Here is a 21,969-nt window from a genome sequence, read left to right on the forward strand (position 1 = left end):
TTGTTACCAGTCAGTGGAGTAGGTCTGTCTGACCCCCTTCCACACACACTGAACAAGGCTTTCTGCTGTTCTGCACAATAAAGTACCAGCTCCTGCTGCTAGATCAGATCAATTCCCTCGTGCCTGCTTTGTAAGCAAAGAGAAGAATTTTCTATTCTAGCAGCCTTCGTGCTCTAAGAATGGAGCCTGAAGTGCTGTCTCTGTTGTGACGGTGGAGCTCAGGCCTCTCCAGCAAGCAGGGTGCTGCACGATGCCGAGCTCTGTCACAGCACAAGGGTCTCTGCCACGTTTTTGTACCAACCACTATTAATTTCCCCAGCAATGCCCATGGAGTATTTGATCCAGAGTTGCTTCCTTTTGCAGTCAGCACACCAGCTTGCCCCCATCCTTCCTGGGGACACTGGCATCCCCCATCCTGGGAGCAGTGATGCTCCTGGGGTCTCCCTGCCCTGCCCCAAGTTTAGGGGCTGTCACTGCAGCCAGAAGGGGCTCTCAGCCCTGAACCCACCAGCTGCCCAGAGAGCCACACCCAGCTGAGAACTGGGAGCTGCTGCACCAGTCCCTCCTCCTCCATCCGCTCTCCCCGTGTGCTAAGGGCCCCTGGCTGCAGAGGATACCCCAGGACAGGCCCAGGGAGACTGCCTGAGGCCCCTCCTGCCCTCAGCCTGCCCCCGGTCCTGAAGACAAGCCGAGGTCACCCCGGCTGCACATGGTGCGTGAGCAAGGGGGCCCTGCCCACTGCCCCGCTCACGAGTGACCACTGGCACCCGAGGCTGAGCCTGCCAGGCCAGCACCAGGTGAGGTGCAAAGCACTGCTCATGAAGCATCCCAGCTCCGCCCTCCACACCGGTGTGCCGTGGAAGAGCCGTGAGAGGTTTCTGCGCCATTTCCCGTGCCCATTTGTCTCCCCACGTGGCAGCCAGCTCCCAGCTCGCTGCTGCGCCTCCAGTGCTGCTACCCTTCACTGAAAGCCTGGAGCTGGCAGCACCACTGCACTGCTGCTACGTGGCTCCTCTTTCTGGAAACATGGACAATTTTTTTCTTGGAGGTTAACACAGAAAATGCAAATTAGTAATTTTTCCCTTAAATTTTTTTCAAAAGAAACTTAAATTATTAAACACATGGAAGAAAAACTTTCTTCCTCCTTGTCACCATGAAGAAAAAAACCCCTTAATTTCAGTTTAATATTTTTAAAAAATGCTAAGATTTTTAGAGAAGTAATATGAAATATATTTCTTCTATATACAAGCAGCAAGAAAGTATCCAAGCATGCAAATTACACTCCCAGATTCACCTTTTCCACTTACCTCAAACACATTGTGATTAGTCTTCAATTGTTTACTTTTGCCATGTTTGGGGATTGAGGGTTGTTGTTTTTGTTTTTTTTTTTTTTTTTTTTTTTTGGGGGGGGGGGGATGTTTTGGGTTATTTCTGCTTCTTATTTTTAAGGTTTCTACCCTATGGATAAAAGACTCCCCAAATTCATGATGAGATCTTGAGAATAAAAGGAATAATTAGTTTCCAAATATTTGCAGGGTAAACAAGCAACATTTCACCATCTTAAGTAACAACCCTCAGTCTCTGTTAAGTGTCTCAGTAAAAGCCCGTAAAGCTCTAAACCATAAAAGTTGTCTCACGGGCCTTAGGCCAGTACGACAGGCAAACCTCTTCAATCTTCACAAAAAGTGTCTTTTCCAAGAAGTCTAAGGCCTTCTATTATATCCAAATAACACATCAGGCTTTGATTGCTGCTTAGGAGTAGTCACAATACGTAGCTATAAATTATTTGACACAATCGTTTACTCAGTAATTTCAGGTACCAACGTCAGGTAAAGACAGATGTGTATGACCTAAATCATCCTAAAATGTCATGGCTACTGGAAGCTATTAACAAACAGTGCACTAAAGCTGGAATATTTCTCAAGGAGGTCATAATCAGCATGGACAGTGCTGGATTGAGTCTCCTTCACATCTTCTTACTGCCTTATTACAGTTTTGCATCTAATCAGTCAGCTGGATTTGCTTAAATTTGTGTCTGGTTCTAGTTGATGTCAACTTCATGTCAATTCCCAATTCCATCACATGGCTGAAATTGCCCATCTGGAAAAAAAACATAGCAAGAATATCCTAGGAACATCTAGTCCTTCCCCTCCCTGGAAATGAAGCCAATCAACTGTGAGCTAAACTAAGAGCAGAAATTGGCATGAACAGTGCAAGCTATCTCAGCTGAACCTTTTTTCCCATCATCATATCCCTGCTTTACCTAATGCAGGAAAATTCTTGCAGACAGCTGTTATTTTTTTTGGCTTCTTTCGTACATCACCAGGAACACCTCCCACTGGGTTTCTCAGGAGATTGCTAAACTAATGTAAGTAATACAGCACAAGTATTCTATCATTAGTCATTGGGAAGAGGATCATTCTGGCTTTGTCTGCTTCTCTCTGTGATTTCCTTCACTGCATCCGTACAGTCCTTTGTTCTCTGTGAACACACTCATCATTCTTCAGCCCTTGTAGTACCCATGTGACAAGTTATTACACCTAAAGCCTTATTATGGGCAAAAGGAGAAACGCCTCATTTGGGAAGCCAGGAATTCTATGTTAGACTAATTAAAATCTTAACAGCCTAACTAAAATACAGTAAACTGTTATTACGGTGCAGTTGCAATGATACCAACCTTCGGAGTCCCAGTTATCCGAACGACACAATGCACAGCTCAGTAGCGCAGTCAAAGATTGCCAGACAGGAGTGTTCCCTGATGTTATGCTCTGCTCTCCCTTACCCTGCCCCTCTGGCTCTCAAGGGTGACATAAGTCAGCCTCAAAGATCAGCTCATGGGGAAGGACAGGGGCCCAGGGTTGAAACACTTTGTTAGCATTCCCAGTCCTTTGCTTGAAGGATGTTCATGATGGGGTTTCTTCCTCTCCTATGCCGAGGATTAAGCCATAGCTTCTTTCTTTTCCCTTCAGGGCCTCCATTTGAGTAATTTAATACATTTTCTAGGACAGTTCTAAACTTAAATCGTTCTTCACTGATGTGCAACTTGCTATTACATCCGTATTTGCTATAGGTGAGAAACTCTCCTCTTTGTTACCACTAAAGCTGGCTTTGTCAAGCTCTACAGTTTTTTAACTGAGAATGGTTAGGCCATCAATAGCCTTAGGGTTTCCAGTATCATCCTTTGCCCCCTCCATTTTCACCCCATGTCTCTGCTCCTTTACACCACACCCTCGGATTCTTTGGTGGCCTCTACTGTCATACCACACCTACATTATCCTGTGTTAATTTATGCTATGGTAATAAGTGTTCAATTCTAATAACTGCTTCTTATAATTGTTTATACAAAATTAAGGTAATTCCACATGTTTATACAAAATTAAGCAAGAGCAAAACAAATTAGGCAACAGCTTCCTTGTCATTAAAAATAATAAAGAAATGTTGCTGCTGAACAAACAAAACTAAAGCTCTAGGATGGCTAAGACAAAATCAGGAAGAGACTAACAAGAATCAGTCCTGAGGCCTTAGGAAGTAAGCAGGCTACAGAGCTATGATGACCAAGATACCCCACTCTTCCCAAAGCATCATGACTTGGGTCTCAGTGTCCTAGAGCTTTGTGCACAGCTGCAGCCACTGAAAGGTAGTGTGAGCTTGTCTATGTTGCTTCCAGTCCCATACAGCCAATTACACCCCTTCAGAGGCAAAGAAAATGCTTGGGAGGTAACTAAAACATGATTTAGGAAGAAACAGCCCAAATCCAACCACCCAGATCCAGCTATAAATTGATGTGAATACACCAGGTTCTTTAATTTGCAGCCTTTGCTCCAGGCGGTCACTGGGTTTGCTTTGACTGCCACAAGTATGGATCAGACCGACAGGGATGGAGATCATGACTTGAGCAGCTGGAAAGGTGGAAATCATGGATCTCCCCCACAGAAGGGGTGCTACAAACATCCAGTACAGGTCAGTCAGATGTATGCTTCTCCTGCCTGCACACCTATTACACCTGTTAGTCAGCCAATTGTGCTTTTTCTTTTCTGCTGGATACAAGATCTTTAACGTTTGTTGATGTGTTTATCATCTGTACTCATTGTGATGAGGTTTCATCTGCATAAGTTGTCATCTTGTTGCGGCCTCACTTTACACAAGTTTGGCACCAAATTTCAGTCAAAATTGTCATCAGTTCTCCTGAAATTTGCCATGAGAAAAACTGCAGCTTTAGAAGAGCACAAAACAAGCCCATGTCACTTGTCATGCATCCCCTCAATGTCCATCTCCAAGTAGGTGGGAGGGGAAGCTGCTGGTCTACTCTCCCCTTCTGAATACCTGGGCAGTATCTAAAGTCTGGAAAATACTTGCAGATTTTCTTCTCCTTTGCCTAGACTAAGCAGCTTTCACAGAGACTAAATATAGTGGATCTTAGTCTACAAGGCTGCAAAAAAGTCAGTCAAGTCCTGACAGCGTAAACTAAATGAAATAGATTTTTTTTCAAGTATAATGTAGTTTAAAGAAGCAGATGTTACCACCTTCTGGCAGAGAAAAAAAGCCACATTTTCTGGCAAAACAGCATCTTAATACATATTGAAGAGCCTGCACAGTGGAATACTTGTTGAAATCCAGAAAAGTCCAATTTGTGAAAGTAATTGCCTACAGCTCACTTTTGAGACACAGAAGAAAAGAAGAAAGCCATTGAAGATCATACCCTTCTATGCTCAGCAGTGTCTGCAGTGCTACCTCCTCATTATGCGAGGCACCACACAGAGTGCAGCTTGCAGAAGACTGAAGACTGTGAGGAGATCTGCTGTCACATGTATTCACAAAACCAGAATGGTTGCTCTGCTTTGAGCTAAACCTATTCACCTTAATGCAACGTATACTTAAATAAAGCTGTCCTCATTCAAGCTTCCACGTCAGACAATCCAACTGTATTTTCATAGAATTGTTGAGGTGGAAGTGAGACTCTTAAGATCCTTTGGTTCAACTCCTGCTCAAGCAGGGTCAGCTGGAGTGGGCTGCAAAGGACTGTGTCCAATCAGGCTTTGAATATTTCCAAGAATGGTGACTCCAAAACCTCTCTGGACCACCCACACAGAAATACAGTGGTTTCTGATGGAATTTTCTGTTTCAGGTGTGCCCAATGCTTCTTGTCCTGGCACTAAGTACTTTTGAGAATAGTCTGCTTCTGTCTTCTTGACTCCCCATCAGGTATTTACATACTTTGATGAGATCTTCCCAAGCTTTCTCTTCTGGCTGGTAAGTCAAAGCTCTTTCACAGAGTTTCGTCATGTGAAAAAAGCTCTGGCCCCTTAGTCATTTCAGTGGCCTTTAGATGGACTCTCTCCAGTATGTCCCTGTCTCTCTTCTGTTGGGAAGCCCAGCACTGGACACATCTCCAGATGCAGCTTTGCCAGTGCTGAGCAGAGGGGGAGCACCCTGCTGTGCACCTGGACTCCCAGGTCCTTGTCTGCAGAGCTGCCTTCCAGCATGATCTGTGATTTGAGCCCATGAACTCACACGAGTGCAGGAGAGCTCAGTCTTTGTTTCTTGCGGAGACCACCCATGTCCAGAAGATGTGCCAGTGTCACATTGGGATAATGGCACAAGAAGGCTGGACTAGCAAGTGTGCTGTACTGGCATTCATTCATTGTCCTTGAGATATTTGGTACAATTTACTTTCCTCCAAAGAATGGCAGGGAGCAGTTGGAAGTCTTTTCAACTCAACTAAAACTGGCTGATCCTCTCCTAAAACTGACACACTATTCCCATGATCTTCTGTATAAACTACTGTTTCCTGGGAGTCGGAGAACACCTGGCTGTCCACATGCCTGGTTTACATGCAGTAATGTGAGTTCTTGATCCAGAAGCTGAGAAAATGCCTTGAAATTTCCAACAGCAATTGAAACCACCCATAATCTGAACCTGGAAACCCTCAAAGGGCTGCATTTAAGCCAAAAAACTTTCTTGGTTTGTATGGCATTATGCCTGCACTGTGTTTATTTCCTCTGCTTCAGACTCAGATGCAGCACCAGGCCGAAAACAGTCATTGCTGACAAAGGACAAAAAGCAGGATTAGTCACATTTGAGCATCTGCTTCCATCCCTTCTTAAACCTTAAGAGCCTTTGAGTACTTGTCGAGTTGTTTCTCCTTTCATTTTTATACAAGTCATTGCTGATTCACAGAGGTGGCAGAGGAAAATAATGAGGGAAGCACACATGTTGCAATACTAAAAAAGACATATTAGTATAAACAGCCCAGCTGGAAAATGCAAACAACAGAAACATTATGAAACAGTTTGATCTTAATTTTCCAGCTGAGCTATGTGGATCCTCCCACATACTCACAGCACTCACCCTCCAGGACTGTTTGGAACTAGTTTGCAACCCACCACAAGCCATGAGGGCCTGAGTCCATGCTGCATGACCCATGTGCACAAAACTCAACAGAAACCCTTTTTTTCATTTTATCCAAGAGAAAAATCTGTGCTTTCTCTGCCTACTTGTTGTGCTGAGCTGGAGACAAACACGGTGGAGCATTTTAGAGTGGCTTCCTGCTAATGAGCTAACATTTCCAAAGTGGGCTCAGGCAGATGCAGCTATAAAAGTACTGCAATTTCAATTCATTGGCCTCTAGTAGAAATGAAGGAATGAATAAGACAGCTGCTTAAGAGTGATCCAAGAAAGAAAATTATGATTAATGTTTGTCTTATTGCCTTAACATCTTCTTTTTTCGTTATACAAGGCAACACGTGTGTTCAACATAGTATTCAAAGAAAATATTTCATTACTCATGTTTCTTCAATCAACAAAGCTAAATATCATCTACATCAAACAAGTGTGTTCCTGACCTACTGAGGCATGTGGATGTGCAATGAGCATGTTTCCTCTCCCTTCAGTTTAGCTCTAGTGTTGAAATGATCACACTTCCCACACCCAAGTCCTTCGAACATTTAACTTCATATGACACCCAAAGTAATTCCTGCATGACCTAAACTGAATTTGTAATTTGCCAGCATTCCTCATCCCCCTCATATAACCCAGCTGTTTGATCAACGTGCCATGAAATAGCTACAATAAACCATCGACCCACTTGGCACCTAACCAGCAGGCTGAGCAAGGACACCTCCCAGTGCTTTAGTGCCGAGGAACATTCATCTGCTGGTCACAGTAAAATGTAGCAATTTTTCAATACATAGTCATAACCTGTACTGGGGCCACAGGTTCTTCAGGGAATTAGCTCTGCCTTTCAGGAGCAGCAACCTCCGAGCACTGGGGTACCCCATAACCTCCAGAGCTCTGCACTCACACAAGGCAGGCTCCCGTGCAGCAGCCAGCACACAGACACACTCTTTCTGGAGACAGGCTCACTTCAGCCTTCTGATTCATCTGGGATCCTACCCAAATTCTTCAGCTGCTACAGCTGAGGGAAGAAAAGCACGGAAACACCACTCTCCAGCAGTAGAAATGGAGGCTGGAATTCAGGCAAGTCCCATTCTCTAAATGAAGCAGAGAGGGATGCAATCCTTTCTTCTAAAAGAATAGCTGCTCCATCAAACACTTATTTTGGATTATTTTCTTTAGGCAGAGAGGCTTCTTTGAGCCATCTGAGACAAGCTGCACACACCCTGGGCCCCTGCTAGATAATCGGAGTTAACAAATGCTCACAGCAAAGCTTTTTCTGCAACCACATATTTATTTCCCTTACACCCATATAAGCAAAAGTGTAAGGCCACTGTTTGGCAACATTTTTACTTTCCAGGATAGTTTCAGATATAAACTCTAAAAAAGAACATTATCATGTTTTATGAAGTGTTTTAATATTTTCTCTCCTGCACTGGCATCAAAGGCATCACCTGGATCCACACAAACCCTTCACTTAAACTATCAGTAGATAAAACAAAGTGAATAGATGCAGCACTTTTACATATAAAGATTCCCCTAATGTTTGGACAGGTTGGTAAATACTCGTTTTGTTAGGGGAAGCTGTGCATTTCCATGTTCCAGCCTCTTACACCCACAGATATGCCATTGTCACCAGTTACAGTCTTTCCAGGCTTTCCCTCTCCTCTATATTTAGCAGATGAACCAGCAGCTCACTTGCTTCTCTTCTTTTAACCAAGTCACATTTGGATTTTGTTTTCCCCAGGTTTCTTGCTTGAATTTTTGCAGCTGGCACTCCTTTATTCTTCTGTCACTAGAGGCTCTCAGGTGGTGTGTGACAGATCCATGTGCAGACTCCGTCATCTCCCTGTGCCCCACAAGAGCAGACTGAGACATCTGTGTCCCTGGGCCATGTCCCCTGCTGCTCTGGAGAGCTGCTGTCCACATGCAGTTCCCCTTCCGAACATCTAAGCACAGCCAAAGCCAACAAGTCCTCCTACAATCTGCTCAGGGCTCTACACCACATTTCATGATACATGCTCTGAGGTTGAAAAGTCTCAGGAAGAGGCCTTCGATGCCCACTTCTACAAATGGAAAAATGAAATAGAAAAGGAAAAGGGGAATATGAAAACAGATTTTGAAGAATCCAATCTGATCATCTGCAGCAAAAATTAAACTTCATGTGCAATAAGCACCCTGGGACCAGTGTTTGAATTAGAAGCTTCTGAGTTATTTGTCAGATCAATCCCTGTAAGAGACAACAACAGGTTTTTGCTGACATTTTTGTATTGCAAACAATTTTTATTATATTCCCCCATGTATTCCAACAGCTGTGCTAGCAATGCCCTTGGTAATAGACTTCAGACTCTCCAATTTGTTTGTATCTGCTATATTTAGGTTTGTTGTTCAAACCTCTTGATCTGACTATTGGCATGACTCATCAATTTTTGGCAGCATATTATTATAACTAATCAGCATCTTACAGTTAGAGACAATGGCTTTTGAATAAAATTGTTGACTGGAATCCTTTTTGAGCCAGTCAGCAGTGGCCATTAGAGAAAAAGCTTTACCATTTCTAATTTTGTGTTATTGATCCAAAAATGCTAGAGATAAAACACTGCTGGAAAACTTCCTGGAGATTATGTCAATACACACTGAGTATTAATACAATAACTTTTAAGAAGCCAGACACAATGATTCATTCCTTTTAACACATGCTTGGGCTTTGCAATTATCTTTTATGATTTCCTTATCACTATTTACACTAACTGAAAAGCTTACCTTTCTCCCAAAATATTAATTTAAAGTTTTTAAAGGAAAATCTCTTCCAGCCTGAGCAACAGCTTTCCAAGTAGTTTCTTTAAGTGTCCAGATCTAATAGACTTTGCAACCACATAGGCAACTACATGTATGAGTTCCATGACTGGTGTTTTTGGCAAGTTCCTCTGTGCTGCCATTTTCTCTTGATCCAGCTTCACAACAGAGATCAGTCAATGCAATCTCTGGATTTTATTGCCTGTGGAACACAGCCAGTGAGAAGATTGGAGTGACACTCTACACTGGTGGAAGCCGTGGTGTTTGGGGAGAGGCAGCAGCCTCCAGCTTTGGGCACGCTCTGGAGTCAGGTTAGCCAGGAGCATTCTTTTAGGGACAACACATTGCTTGTTGGCTGCTAAGCAGCATCCAAGAGGCAATATCCCAGCCTCCAGCCCCGTTTACAGGCATGTTTCACCTATAATTTGGCAAGGCAAATTGCTATCTGGCACACCAAAAAGGTTGCTGACTCCAGGTAGAAGCTATTTTAAAATGCTTTTATGCCAGAATACTTTTTTCTCATTTCCATTTCTACCAGGGAATAATTTTAAAGCTCAATGCAAAGAAAAACATATCACCCTACTATCTTTCCAGAAGAGTTCAAATGGGAATTAAGCCAGTATCTTCACAAACAAATCTTTGTTTACAAGCCCAGCACACCAGCAGTACCTTCCGTACTGGCAGAGCGCCGCTGAAGTTTAATTGATGGCATCACCCTTCCCAACAAGGCAGGAAACCTTCAAAAAACCCTGTAGAAATTCTGTGAAATCTAATTTTTCAACAGTTCATTTTCAACAGCATTGATTATTAATTATTTTAGCTCAGAATTTGCTGTTTGCCAGCTCACATGGTATTAACTTCATCTACAAGCATTCCTGGCACCCTGTGATACCATGACAAGCCAGGGCTACGTGCACACTTCACAACAGCATCTGTCTGCAGATCAGCCTCCCCAGGCCAGTGTCCCGAGCACATGAATTTTAAAAGCTGTCAATCATCACTCATGCTCAAACGACAGCACAAAAACAGTAAGAACACAGAGCTTGGTGCTTTTTTCTTCCACCCGGGGGCCCCCCCCCCTTAAAACTATGTCATTTAAGCTCTATTTTTACTCCAGTCCTTGGTGGCGGCAAGTAGGAGGCTGATGAAAAAAGGTGCAAATCCTGGACCCACCCTGCTGCAAAACACAGGAGTACAGATTTCTCAGGAGATCATTGGGGCATCTTCCCAAGGGCCTCACATTCCAGCGCCACTCCTGTGAGAGTCTGAACATCTTATTGAGACAGTCACCAGCCTCTGGGACACAGCTATACACTATGGAAAATTGGCCCCTCCTTTCCACATGTTGAGTTAGGGAAAGGAAACAGAATAGACATGCTTGATGTGCAGGGAAAATACATCATGTTAGTCTCCACAAGTGGCAGATTCTAGAACACACTCTTGGGCTATTAAGACAGGGTTTAAAAGTGCTAATAAAAAACCACCCAGGATGGCAGCAAATGGACCTATATCAAGCCCTAAAGAAACAAAAAACTAGTAAGCAGGTTCAGACTTCAGTCCAAAAATTGTTGGAACAAGCTCACAGTGACAGTACACTGGACAGCAGGATTCACAACAGCAGCATCAATTTTATCCTGAAAGGCTTTCCTGTTACTCATTTACCAGCACTATCAGCCAGATCCCAAGCCATGATTTCAAGTGTGACATCAAATTGAGTTTTCATATTTCTCTTTCACAGATGCTCCTTCCTTGGCTTTGCTATGCAGGCATCACAACCACATCACAAGAACAGTGACACACACAGATTTATCAGCTCCTCAGCCTTTTGCAGGATCCAACACTCATACGGTTGTTATTTCCATTCTGAGCCCAAACCCATCACTTTTCCACACCATATTTTCCTCTTGCTTTTCTCCTCAGTTCCAAAGGAGGTGGGAGGAAGGAAGACCACCTCTTCCAAAACATCCTCTTTCCAAGGAAGGCCAAACTGTTTGGATGTGGGCAGCCTGAGCAGTTCCTCAGACTAAACAGTTTCCTTGATGCATACATAACTGCACAGGATTGCAAATGAGCAACTAAGTGCTGGAAGTGAATATATAATTCAGTAGGAGAGATGGCAAGTGTGCCATTCACTAAGATTAATTTTACTGTGAAAGAAAAAGTTCACAGGAGGAAACTTGGAGGACAGATTTTCTACCAGCCAGTGATTTGTGCAAGGACTGCATTGGTTAACTTGTATTTTAGAGCTGTTGACAAAGGTGGCTCTTTAATGTGCCTGGTTGCATGTTCACATTTCTAAAATGCTGCACTGCTGCCACAAGCACCACTCATGGGGTTCATCATGTCCTGTACAACATCAACCACACACCAGGTTGCCTTGAGCTCAGAGATCATTCTGCTAATCTTAGGGAGAGATAATAGCTGTTACAGATTCAAGCCTAAACAAATCAAGTTAAGAGATTTGTTTCCATGGTAAGGAAGGAGATTTTTAAATCAAACTTTTACAGGTAGCAACTTTATGTTCAAACCCAGCATCTATGCATCAGAGAACATCACCTCATGACACTATTGGCCTCTAAAGAACTTTTCTGTAATTTCCAGTGAGCCTTAATATCGTCATGGGGAATAAATCTCAGCCACTGACACATGCGTAACTTTTCTGCTACTGACCCCTGTGAGAAAATGCAACAGAACCCTTCCGAAAGAGTTCAGAACTGCACATGGAAAATTCATTTCCCTTCCCATTTCGTAGTCTTGTTTCCACCTGTCTGTGCATTGTGCAATCTCTTCTGACTGCACTTGATACAAGGCTTTGCATAGCCTGGCCAGATTCTCACCGTGGGTACAGCAACACAAACCCAAACTATTGTATCAATGAATTGGTTTACTTTGAGAAGCAGTTCCAGTTTTAGCCCTCTAAAGAATTACTGGAATACGGAGTATTTTCAATTTCTAGCAGACATGGATTAACTCCTGAAAGTTTACACAGATTAACTTGCTCAAGACCCTCCTCTATCTCTTTCTTTCAGTAGTTACTGGTCTCCCTGGAAGAAAGATTTTGAGGGCCAGTAATTCCAATCAGGTTAATTAATTTGTGTCTGGTCTTTATCAAGAAGCAGCAATAAAGTCTCTGGATTACTCTACTGAAATGATTTTACTAATTAAATCTTTTCAGTTTTAGGCCAATATAAGGTGTTAAATTTTAGTGGTAAGAACTTTCAGACTGAACATGCTTAAGTCATCCAAACAGGAGGCTACTGCCAAAGGGGTGGTCTGGCTGCCCAAATGTGCCTCTTGCTGCCTAAATACTCGCACTGCTTCCCATTGACTGGATTGAACAGCCAGGTGGCTGCAGTGCAAACCTTTGATCCAGCCAGAAAAATAACACCTCCATAAACTACCCATTTGGTAGATTGGAGTGGACTCAGCTGTCAGTTTTGTGACGAGCAGACAAGATGAACTGTTGGATTTGATGCCTGGTGCAAGGAAGCAGCTGGGAGACTGGTACAGCCTCTTTCAAAAATCAGTCACTACATGGTTGAGTTCAAACTACTGTTCCGTATTGTGGCAAGTCACAAAATGCAGAGGCAGTGGTGGGGAGTAGGTAAAACAGGAGGATGAACTGAGCTGAGCTCCTTAGTACAGGGAGAGATGAACCTGCTTTGTAAAAACGTGTCTCAGAGGTTGGTTTTTGCTGAAGGTGCAGCAAGGCAAGTAAACTGAGCAACCAGAAAGCTCTATGGGCAAAGTTTTACTTGCTCAGCAAGCTTTACTCCATGGCTCCTTTGGCCTAAGCAATTTACATGAAATAAAAACACTGGAGAATACACCCACACCCTGAGTATTCCCATGGAGTAGATCACAATTGCATTTTACGTGCCAGAAATTCTAAATTAGAAGAAACTCCAACATTTTTAAAATGAAAAAAATAGCAACTTCTGTATCACACAGTCAAGTGAAAAGGGGTGTCTTGTCAGAAATATGCAGAATTTTGAAACAGGACAGATATTCTCATAGGTGAACATCAGAACTGAGAGGCCATCACTTGATCACAAAGACAAATACCTCAGTGCTTCAGATTCAAGCTTATTCACACTCCACCTAAGTGCCTTTATCTTCTCTATTGAAAAAGCTTTTTTTGCTTCTCATAAAAAGGGGTGAGGAGAGGTCAATTATAACTGAATTAAAGATGATACTTGACAATGAAAATTATGCCAAGAACCAAAAGAAATCAGCTGTTAATAGGGAAAAAAACCTCCACCACATCTGTACCTTAACATCTTTATGACTTCACCTGTTCCTCTAAAGAATTTCTTTCTGCTAATACAAAGTAGCCCAGGACTCTCTTCAGCTTTTCTTGCCTGCTGGTACAAATGTACTCCACAGAGGACAGTCTTTGGAAAACATATATGATGGAAAGCCAGATCTAAACATTCTGGAGGAGTTCCAGTTCCTGAGGAAGATTTTTATGAGTCTGCTAGCTGCTTGAACTGCTTTGAGGCATGGTGTGACACAGGATAGGAGAGGGTAGGTGTCCAGGAGATCACTCTGGTGTGCAGCAAGACAGTGATAACTTGTTTTAGCCTCTGGAAGTCAGTGTGATGCAAACCCCTCAGTCTTATCAGGCAAGACAACTGAAGTGACTGTTACCTGCCTTTGTTACTGGTTTACCATGTGGCACTGTACGACTTTTGAATTCAGCACTGCTATCGCTGTTCTCTATAAGGAGCTCACCTAGGGCATCTAATTCCCAGCTTTGAATCCAACAGAGCTGTTCCGGCAGCATAAAGGCTGTATTAGCCTCTAGGTAAGTGCTTTCCAAAATGACCTTGGCTGGAACTCCTGTTATTTCAGTCAGTAGGAACCATCTATCCTACCAATTCAGTTTAGTACAGGTGCAACTTTAGTTTCCTCATTCCTCTAATCTATGCATATCCATTTCTATGCTAATTTGACTTTTCCCGGTTCCTTAACCACAAGCAGCAGCCTCTCATAAATTTCTTGTTCTGTTATTTACTCATCTGCATTCAAGTGTTGTCTTGTGACCAGAATACCCTCAGCATGTTTCAATGACTACTAGTTTTTCCATTCGTTTACAGGCACTGCCCTTCTCAGAGTTATTCCAGGAAGGGATACATTAATATATGAGCTCATTGCTACAGAGCATAAGGAACAGGAATCCTGTGCAAATGCACTTCCATTCGGCCCTACCGCAATAACTGGGCAAAATGAGCAGACAACCATGAGAAGGAGGCATCTGCTATTCTTTTTTTCAATGTGAAAGCATTTTTTTAGAAGTAAGATGATCTCCAAGTAGGGAGGTCTGCTGCTCTGCAAATGCCCGCTCTCTTTACATGCTCTCTTACCTTTCTTCACTACAAATGGACTAGTTTTTCAAGCATTGGTATGACAGTCAGTCCTGAGAAAGCACCATTTGCCTCACCAGTTCAAACCATTGGTTAATCCAGCCCAGTAACTTCACTGCAACAACAGCCAGCTCCTCTTGCTGCAGATACATGCAGAACAGAACAGGTTTGCCACCTGACGTCTGCCAGTCCTTGTGCATTCCCTCCTGGGCTCACAGCTGCAGCCTCGCAGTGTCCCCACAGCAGGCCTGCCCTCCCTGCTGAACATACTCCCCCACAATCAATAGTCTGATCAAGGCACAGAGATGTTGGTCAGGAGGACACCCTCCTCCCTGCATTCCAAGGTCACCCTTCTCCATATGCCCTTAGCCAACACCAACCCACAGCACCCAGCTCCCCTCCTTGCCCAGCCAGGCAGCCCCTAATTGCAGAAGGGGGGCAGGAAACACAGCCAAGCCCCCTCATTAGTACACTGCTTTCCTACTTAGAGCCACCAGAGAACTGGGACAGGCCAGCACTGTTTGCAATGGCACACGCAGCTGGAGCTCAGACAGACCTCATTAGGCATTGACAAATCCGCCTTTAGAGCTGAAAGTGAAGCTCAAACACTAAAGCAGCTGCAGAAATGCATCTTCAGACACTCTGGGCAAATTCTCAATTTACACAGAATGTTAAAGAGCCTTGCAAGCATCCTACTCAACATGCCATGGCACTGTGAAGGATTTCTTGTGGACCTTTTAATTAGTTGGAACTTCCTTTATTATTCAGTAAAAGGTCCAGATGCTGGTTTTCCAGATACTGCCACTGTAATTACAGATTGACATTGCTTACTGAGGTACAGGAGGAGACATGCAAGGGATACAACCAGACCAGGGCAAGCATGGCACATGCCACTTTAGACTTATATCCAGAAAGGATGCATCCCTGCATTCTTCTAAAAAAGCTTCAGTCTTTGCTTCAGAGGCATTTCTGAACATTAGGTAAAGAAATGCTCTCTGCCCTTTTCTGCAGTGACTGAGGAGCCTGCATGTGCTGAGCTGCAGAGTACACTGAAAGGACATCCCAGCTCCCATCTGACACACCAGCCCATGTGCTGTTTGGGGCATCTTTCATTTTTCTCCTCCCACAGCCATGGCAAAGGCAGGCTCCCTCCCATGCCTAACCTGCTTTCCTTAACAACTAAAAACTCCTTTTCAAATTGCAAGAAACTTGATCTTTTACCTCTTTCTCCAGTTCAACATTCTTAATTTGCCCTTGATATAATTTGATCAATGTCTTCATGCTGGCAAGATTTAAAATAACACTTCTATTTAAACCTGTTACATTTTGCTCCTTAATAGTGCTCTTCAGCAAGCAGCTTAGGACAGCAGAGACAAGGCTAAGGACTTTCCTAGACAAAAACAAAATGGGAAAGCAAGAAAAAAAGAGAGGGAGAACTGTTATGTAGAAATCCCATGGCAATCAGAAAGTTCCATGCATTAGAGTATCATGTTTTTACCAATAATAAAATGTCAAGGAAAGGAAGAAAAATTTACATATCTTCAGTTTGCGCTCCAAAGGTGCATAAAAGAAGCTTTTCATTTTCCTATACCCATATCTGTAGAAATGGAGGCAGAAATCAGATGTATCTATTCACTCATAACTAGCTGAGCATCCACATTCTTGGTTACACATCCATCAGTGCCTAAATTTTCATATCATAGTTGATTAGCCAGCACTACATTATGTTGAAGGAAATACTGCTTCCCTGAAAATGGCTATTTGAATTTAATGGTAACTGTTTTATATCCCAGGGGTATTATCACTATTGCAGTCAGATTTCTGCAATTAATTAGTTCATCGTCTGCCCTTGATGATGAGGTGGCGCTTCTCCATGGCAACATTCATCTGTGAAGTTTAGTTTCAGAAAGAGAAGAAACCCACAAACCCTCAGATTTCAGCTACACCAGCAGCGAGAGCGCTCAGGCTGCAAATCCTATGAGACAGGAGCTGTTTGTCCAACTTGTGCTGTGCTTCAGTGCCTGGCAGCCCAGTGCTTCGCTGGCCCTCTGCTAGGGGCTTGCAGCTCATTAGTCATGTGTTGACTCATTATTTCAGACATGTGAGATAGCCAGCCAACAGGAAGGGATAGAACATTTCAGGTTTCATCCTCATCTAAACAGCTGAGCTACCATTTATTTCTTGCCCCTTTACAGGAGGACCTGTTTTAAAATGTTCCCATTGTTTGGCTCAACCATGCCCCGACACCTAATACTTTGCAGCAATAATAAGAAATAGTAAACAGTCTAAAGCCTAGGTGCTATGTTGGAAGATCCTAAGACAGTCTGTACATTTGCTGAAACACACTCAAGACACCTAATAACTTGCCCAGCACTTAAATCCTCTGAGTTGCAGAACAATAGAGGCTTAGCAGACATCAAAGCTGCCATAAAGCATTAAACTCACATAGCAAAATCAGACAGAATTACCATGACCCTACCTGGCTTGTAAAGAGTTATTGATGTTGAAAAAGTTAAAAGTTGCAAATATCTCCTCATTACTTCAATAAATTGGGCATCTATTGCTATTTTGTAAGAAGACATAAAACCTCAGGAGAGTAAGTAATATGAGAATGCTTACTATGGAGTCAAAAAAGCCAATCCCAAATTTTCGTTTTCCATACAAGTCCATTGTATGGGGTTGCTAAATTCAGGATTAACAACGGCTACTCTGTTCTAGTCTGGCTCCGAACATCCCCTACTGAAGATTTTCTGTTGTGAAAAATTAACTGGAGCAGGGACAAAAGCTTTGCTTTCTGCCCACCAAGTAGCTTAATGAGGGTGGCTACATTCTCTTGCCTGTATAGCAAACACCTCATTATTTGTACAAAATAATAGATCCCCACCAGAAGAAGCCTTCCCATCTCAAGAGCGCTCCTTGCGGCTCATCTCTCTGTCCCTGCCAGGGGAGCCACAGGAACCCCACAGTCCCTGGAAGCACAGGCTAACCCCTGATCTTCACTAGACGTGCCTCTACTGTGAAAAATGCTGGGAGTGGGGTGTCATTTAGACACCCTGTGCACTGTTAACAGCAGGGCCTTCTAAGTGAGTTAAACAAGGTTTCAGATCCTGCTGCATGCTCTTGAAGTAGTCTCCTCCAAAGACACCATTGCTGTTAGGACCACCAGCTTCCCATCCCTGTTGTTGGTGAACAAAGCATCTGTATAGAACTATGAGCTATCGCAAATACAAAATCATCCAGGCTTTAATAGCAGCTCAAGATCATTGAGTAAGCCCCTGGCAGCAGGTGCCCTACAGGCCACAGAAGAATGGTGGGTGAGGGAAAACAGGCAATTACAGTTCCAGCCAAGCCTGACTTAAGGTGCTCTACTGAACCAGCAGATTACCAGCCAGTGACATGAGCAAGGCCCAGAGAACTCATGGCACTAATTGGTAGGATTTCAAGTGCACTACAACTCTGCTCTGCAGGACTTCCTGGCCATTCTGATGGAATTAATTTCATCCTAATGCCTCATTGTTTATATTATGTATCCTCCTTCTCCAAATATAGTATTTCAAATAATTAAAGCCAGGTTAATTACTCCGTCAGCCCCTGGGAACACTTACAATGCCACCACATGTGGCAAAGGAACCACATGCAGCTAAAGAACCTCATACTGTTTCCCATGTGTCTGGATGGGGAAAAAAACCCCCACCCTGTTCTGCATTTTAATAAATAACACTAACTAGAGCATGGATGCTATGTGTGAGATTTGATGGAGTATCTGGTAAGAGATTTGAAAACCAAAGTTGCAAGTGCTCACAATGAAGCAGGCGAGCCGAAGGCTCAGGAACTATTTGTCTTTTAGGGGTTACATGCAATAGTCTGGTATTGCAAACAGAGAGATGAACTTCCTTAACCCAGCCCTGAGAAGGGCAAGGGAGAAATACAGCTGCTGGCTACAGAGGCCATACACCAGGAAGGCAGAATTCAAACTGAAGACAATTCATCGTAAGAGCAAATAGTATGGATTTACCAAATACACCTGTAAGCGGGAATCAGGATGTCCCCAGCCAGCAGAGCCACCACATGTTTAAACAGCCTTCCACAAAACAACAGCTTTATAGATGCCAGTCAGTGAAGTGAATATAAGAGCAGCTAGAAGTGACAGTAGGGAAGCTTACTTTCACAGCCTGAGAAATCTCTCTTGTCTTACTTTTAAGTTCTTAAGTACTTCATATGTCCCAGCAGATTTACTGGGACATTTTTCACATACTCACCTCCCCCAAGCACCAATGCCTCAGAGCTCAATCATTTATCAACAGGGAAACAGTTCACCCTCTAGGCTTTTGATCTACCCATCATCTAAACCAGAGATGAAAGCATTTCAGCTCTCTAGGAAGCACAGCTACTACTTACTTACTTACTTCTACAGATAAAATGTCTGGCACTACACAAAAAATTTCAAAGCCACAGTAAGCACTTTGAAAGGCTGGAGAGTTACACAGTGCAAGATCTGTTACACCCAAAGAAACAAGTAGCCCGTGTTCTCTCTGATTTCCTTTATAGCTTGGGCAATTCAGCAGCCATGCTTTCAGTTGCTGCTGTCAGTTCAGACTGCATTTGTCCCCAGGTTCAGAAATGTTACCTAAGTAAGTTTCCAACAGAAGTCTGCTTGGATGTTTAACTAGCAATCTAAAACTAATCCTTGTCCCTCTTTCTCTGTTCATCACATCATTCACAAGCTTGTTTGCACTGTTACTTTCAGGCAGCCTTAGTAAAGTCTGGGAACAGCCATCTTCCCCTGCTAGCACTACAAATGGGATGAACACATCTCCTTAGACTGAGCCACTCACCCAAAGTAGCAAACTTCACCTTTTACTCTTTCCTTGCTGGTCAAAACTCATGTTTTCAGAAACTGCAGAATGGATCAACAGTTGAGAAAAGAATAAAACGCACCATTTAAAATTCTGCACTCTTGTAGTGTGCTCCCCCTTGACATAATTATTTATGAAGCCCAACAATATACAATTTGTTCCCCAACTCCATCATGCTGCTTTCAGGGGCTGTTTCCTGGAAGCTGGGGTGTGTATATAGCACATTGCTGTTTGGCTTTTTTTTAGCTAGACTTGGCACACAAAGTACATCAGTCTTTATTCTGACAAATAGCGAGCCATATCCTTTTCCACTCATAACCCTTGGATTTTCTTTCCATAAACCCTGAATCTGGGTGTTCCAGTGACTCTTGAGAGCAAAATCCACCTGTGACTTAACCTAAACCAGATTATATCCAACTTCTGCCAATAGGGGATGACACCTGCAGGACAGCAGAATTCACTGTATCAGGCTGCTTTGCCTTTCAAGTACCTCCACCTTCCATATCTGCACACAGCAGTGAGGCAGATTCAGGGATAGTACTGTGAAAGATGATTTTATTGTACAAGGAGTTTAATACACCTACAAGTTAAGAGACAGTTTCCTGAACTCTGGGAAAAGTTGTGTAAAATGTCTAAGTTACAAATTAGTTACCCAAGATACATGAGAGAGTTAAAAGACTAGTTATACTCGTCAATACATATATTTTCTAGAAGCTATCCCTGTTATGAAGCTACACGTTACAATAAGCCAAGCTGTGTGATCACTTGCTAAAGTAATTCTGTCCTTACAACAGAATTATGAAGAAATAGGGGCAATAAATGACATAATTGCTCCTTTTTCTACCCACAAATTATTTATTTTTATTGTTTTGAAATACAATATTTTAGCTGGAGCAGGTCTCTGGACACATTTAAGTAATATTAAAGGCACTGTAAGAGACCAAGCTTGTAGTGCAGCTACACCTACCACAACTGCTGGTTTGCTGATAATCTTTGATTCATTACCATGGCAGCAAAGAGTGAACCATACCCTGAAGTGTGACAAGTAAACCACACACCCACAGCATGACCAAACACACAAAGAAAATTTTCCCTTTTTAAGAGAGTCAACATTTTTATCAATGTTGAAGTATAGTGACCACTACCCATCAGAACTATTATGCACAGCACATGTGTATCAAACCAGGTGTACAGCAGGATTCAATTCCTCAGGTACAGGAGCTCAAGTTGAGCCATACATTATAAAATGCAGGAACTGGGAAAGCACAGAGCAAGTGTTGGCCTCTGCAGGAAAACATCTGGGTGCCTCGGTGAACCCCATCTTGCAGCAGCGTGCCCCGGTCAGCAGGCCAAGGGAAAAGGCCTCTCTCTGTGAAGCCCATCATGGAGCACTCTATCTCAGCCCTTCCAATAGAAGACAGAAATTGGCAAGTCTCTTGTAGTGACTTACGGGTGACAAAAAAATCCCAGACTTCCAAAATGAAGCAAGCGTACAGTTGAAGCCAAAGTAGGACACTTTTTTTTCAGAGAACCTTCTCCTCATTTGTAAATTCACACCATCAGCTCAGTCTCTGGAGGCTATTCTGGCACCATCTATAACTCTGAGAAAATCATCCCACCAGTTTCTCCCGTTTTCACTAAGATGATCATCATTATATTTTAAGCAATTCCTTAAGCACTCAGGGCATCTTTAGTCACTTGGAACTGCAAGCAACTGCAAAAACAGTAGTGCTTTAATTGCACTCACACTCCATATGGTTTAGCTTCAAAGGCACAGGAGCAGCCTGCCAGGGCTGACAGCTCATCCTGGTGCTCAGCAGGGACGTGTGGGGTGCACGGGGCACATTCAGCGTGGCTCACACAGGTGACACACTAACCGAAATCACCCGCTAAGCCATCAGCTTCAGACAGAGGCGCTGCATCGTCTCACAGCTTCTGCACCTGTGACAGACCACCACACACGGAGGCACAGGGAGTCCCTTACAGTACCATTTGCAGCTCCTGAAGGTGTCTCATCCTGATGTAAAAGGATTTTCTTTCCTCAGTTCACTCTTGCACCCCAAGGTGCACTCACACAAGTGGGGAGAAGTGGCATTATCAACAAATACATAATTGAAGGGAGATCTATTCTCTGGCTAGACTGTAACTTTCACTTACCAGAAAAAAAACCATGGAAAATTTCAGAAAAAAAAAAAATCTTAATTATTAGGAAATATTATAGCTGAATAAACTTCTGAGACACAGCTATTAAGGGCAAAGACATGAGTGATGGGGGATACTGATGAAGAACACAAACTTGATACAGCACAGAAATAAACCTAAAACTTACTCCTGTTGTAGGACAATTTTTTCCCGGTAATCTGATGTGCAGAATTCACAAAGACTGCAAAATGCAACTAGGTTTCACTTCACGATAAAACCACGCATCTTCAGATTTCACAAAGGCTGAAAGGAAGCCTAGATTCTTTTGAAAAATTTCAGTATCAGCGCAAATTAGAATTTAATCTATGTTTTTTCCAAGGTTTGCAATTTGGGAAACAAAGATGTGTTTCAGTTAC

The 21,969-nt window shown here is 43.1% G+C and overlaps 1 protein-coding gene across 2 annotated transcripts in view; it reads right to left on the reverse strand.

The window, feature by feature from the left end:
- Positions 1–21,969, reverse strand: part of NECTIN3 (nectin cell adhesion molecule 3) — a 157,958-nt gene that overhangs the window by 66,318 nt on the left and 69,671 nt on the right. The window lies entirely within an intron of this gene.

This window comes from Corvus kubaryi, unplaced genomic scaffold, assembly GCF_017639235.1.
Source record: "Corvus kubaryi isolate FWS band 111438036 unplaced genomic scaffold, C.kubaryi_AGA036_p1.0 37341, whole genome shotgun sequence".
Taxonomy (NCBI): domain Eukaryota; kingdom Metazoa; phylum Chordata; class Aves; order Passeriformes; family Corvidae; genus Corvus; species Corvus kubaryi.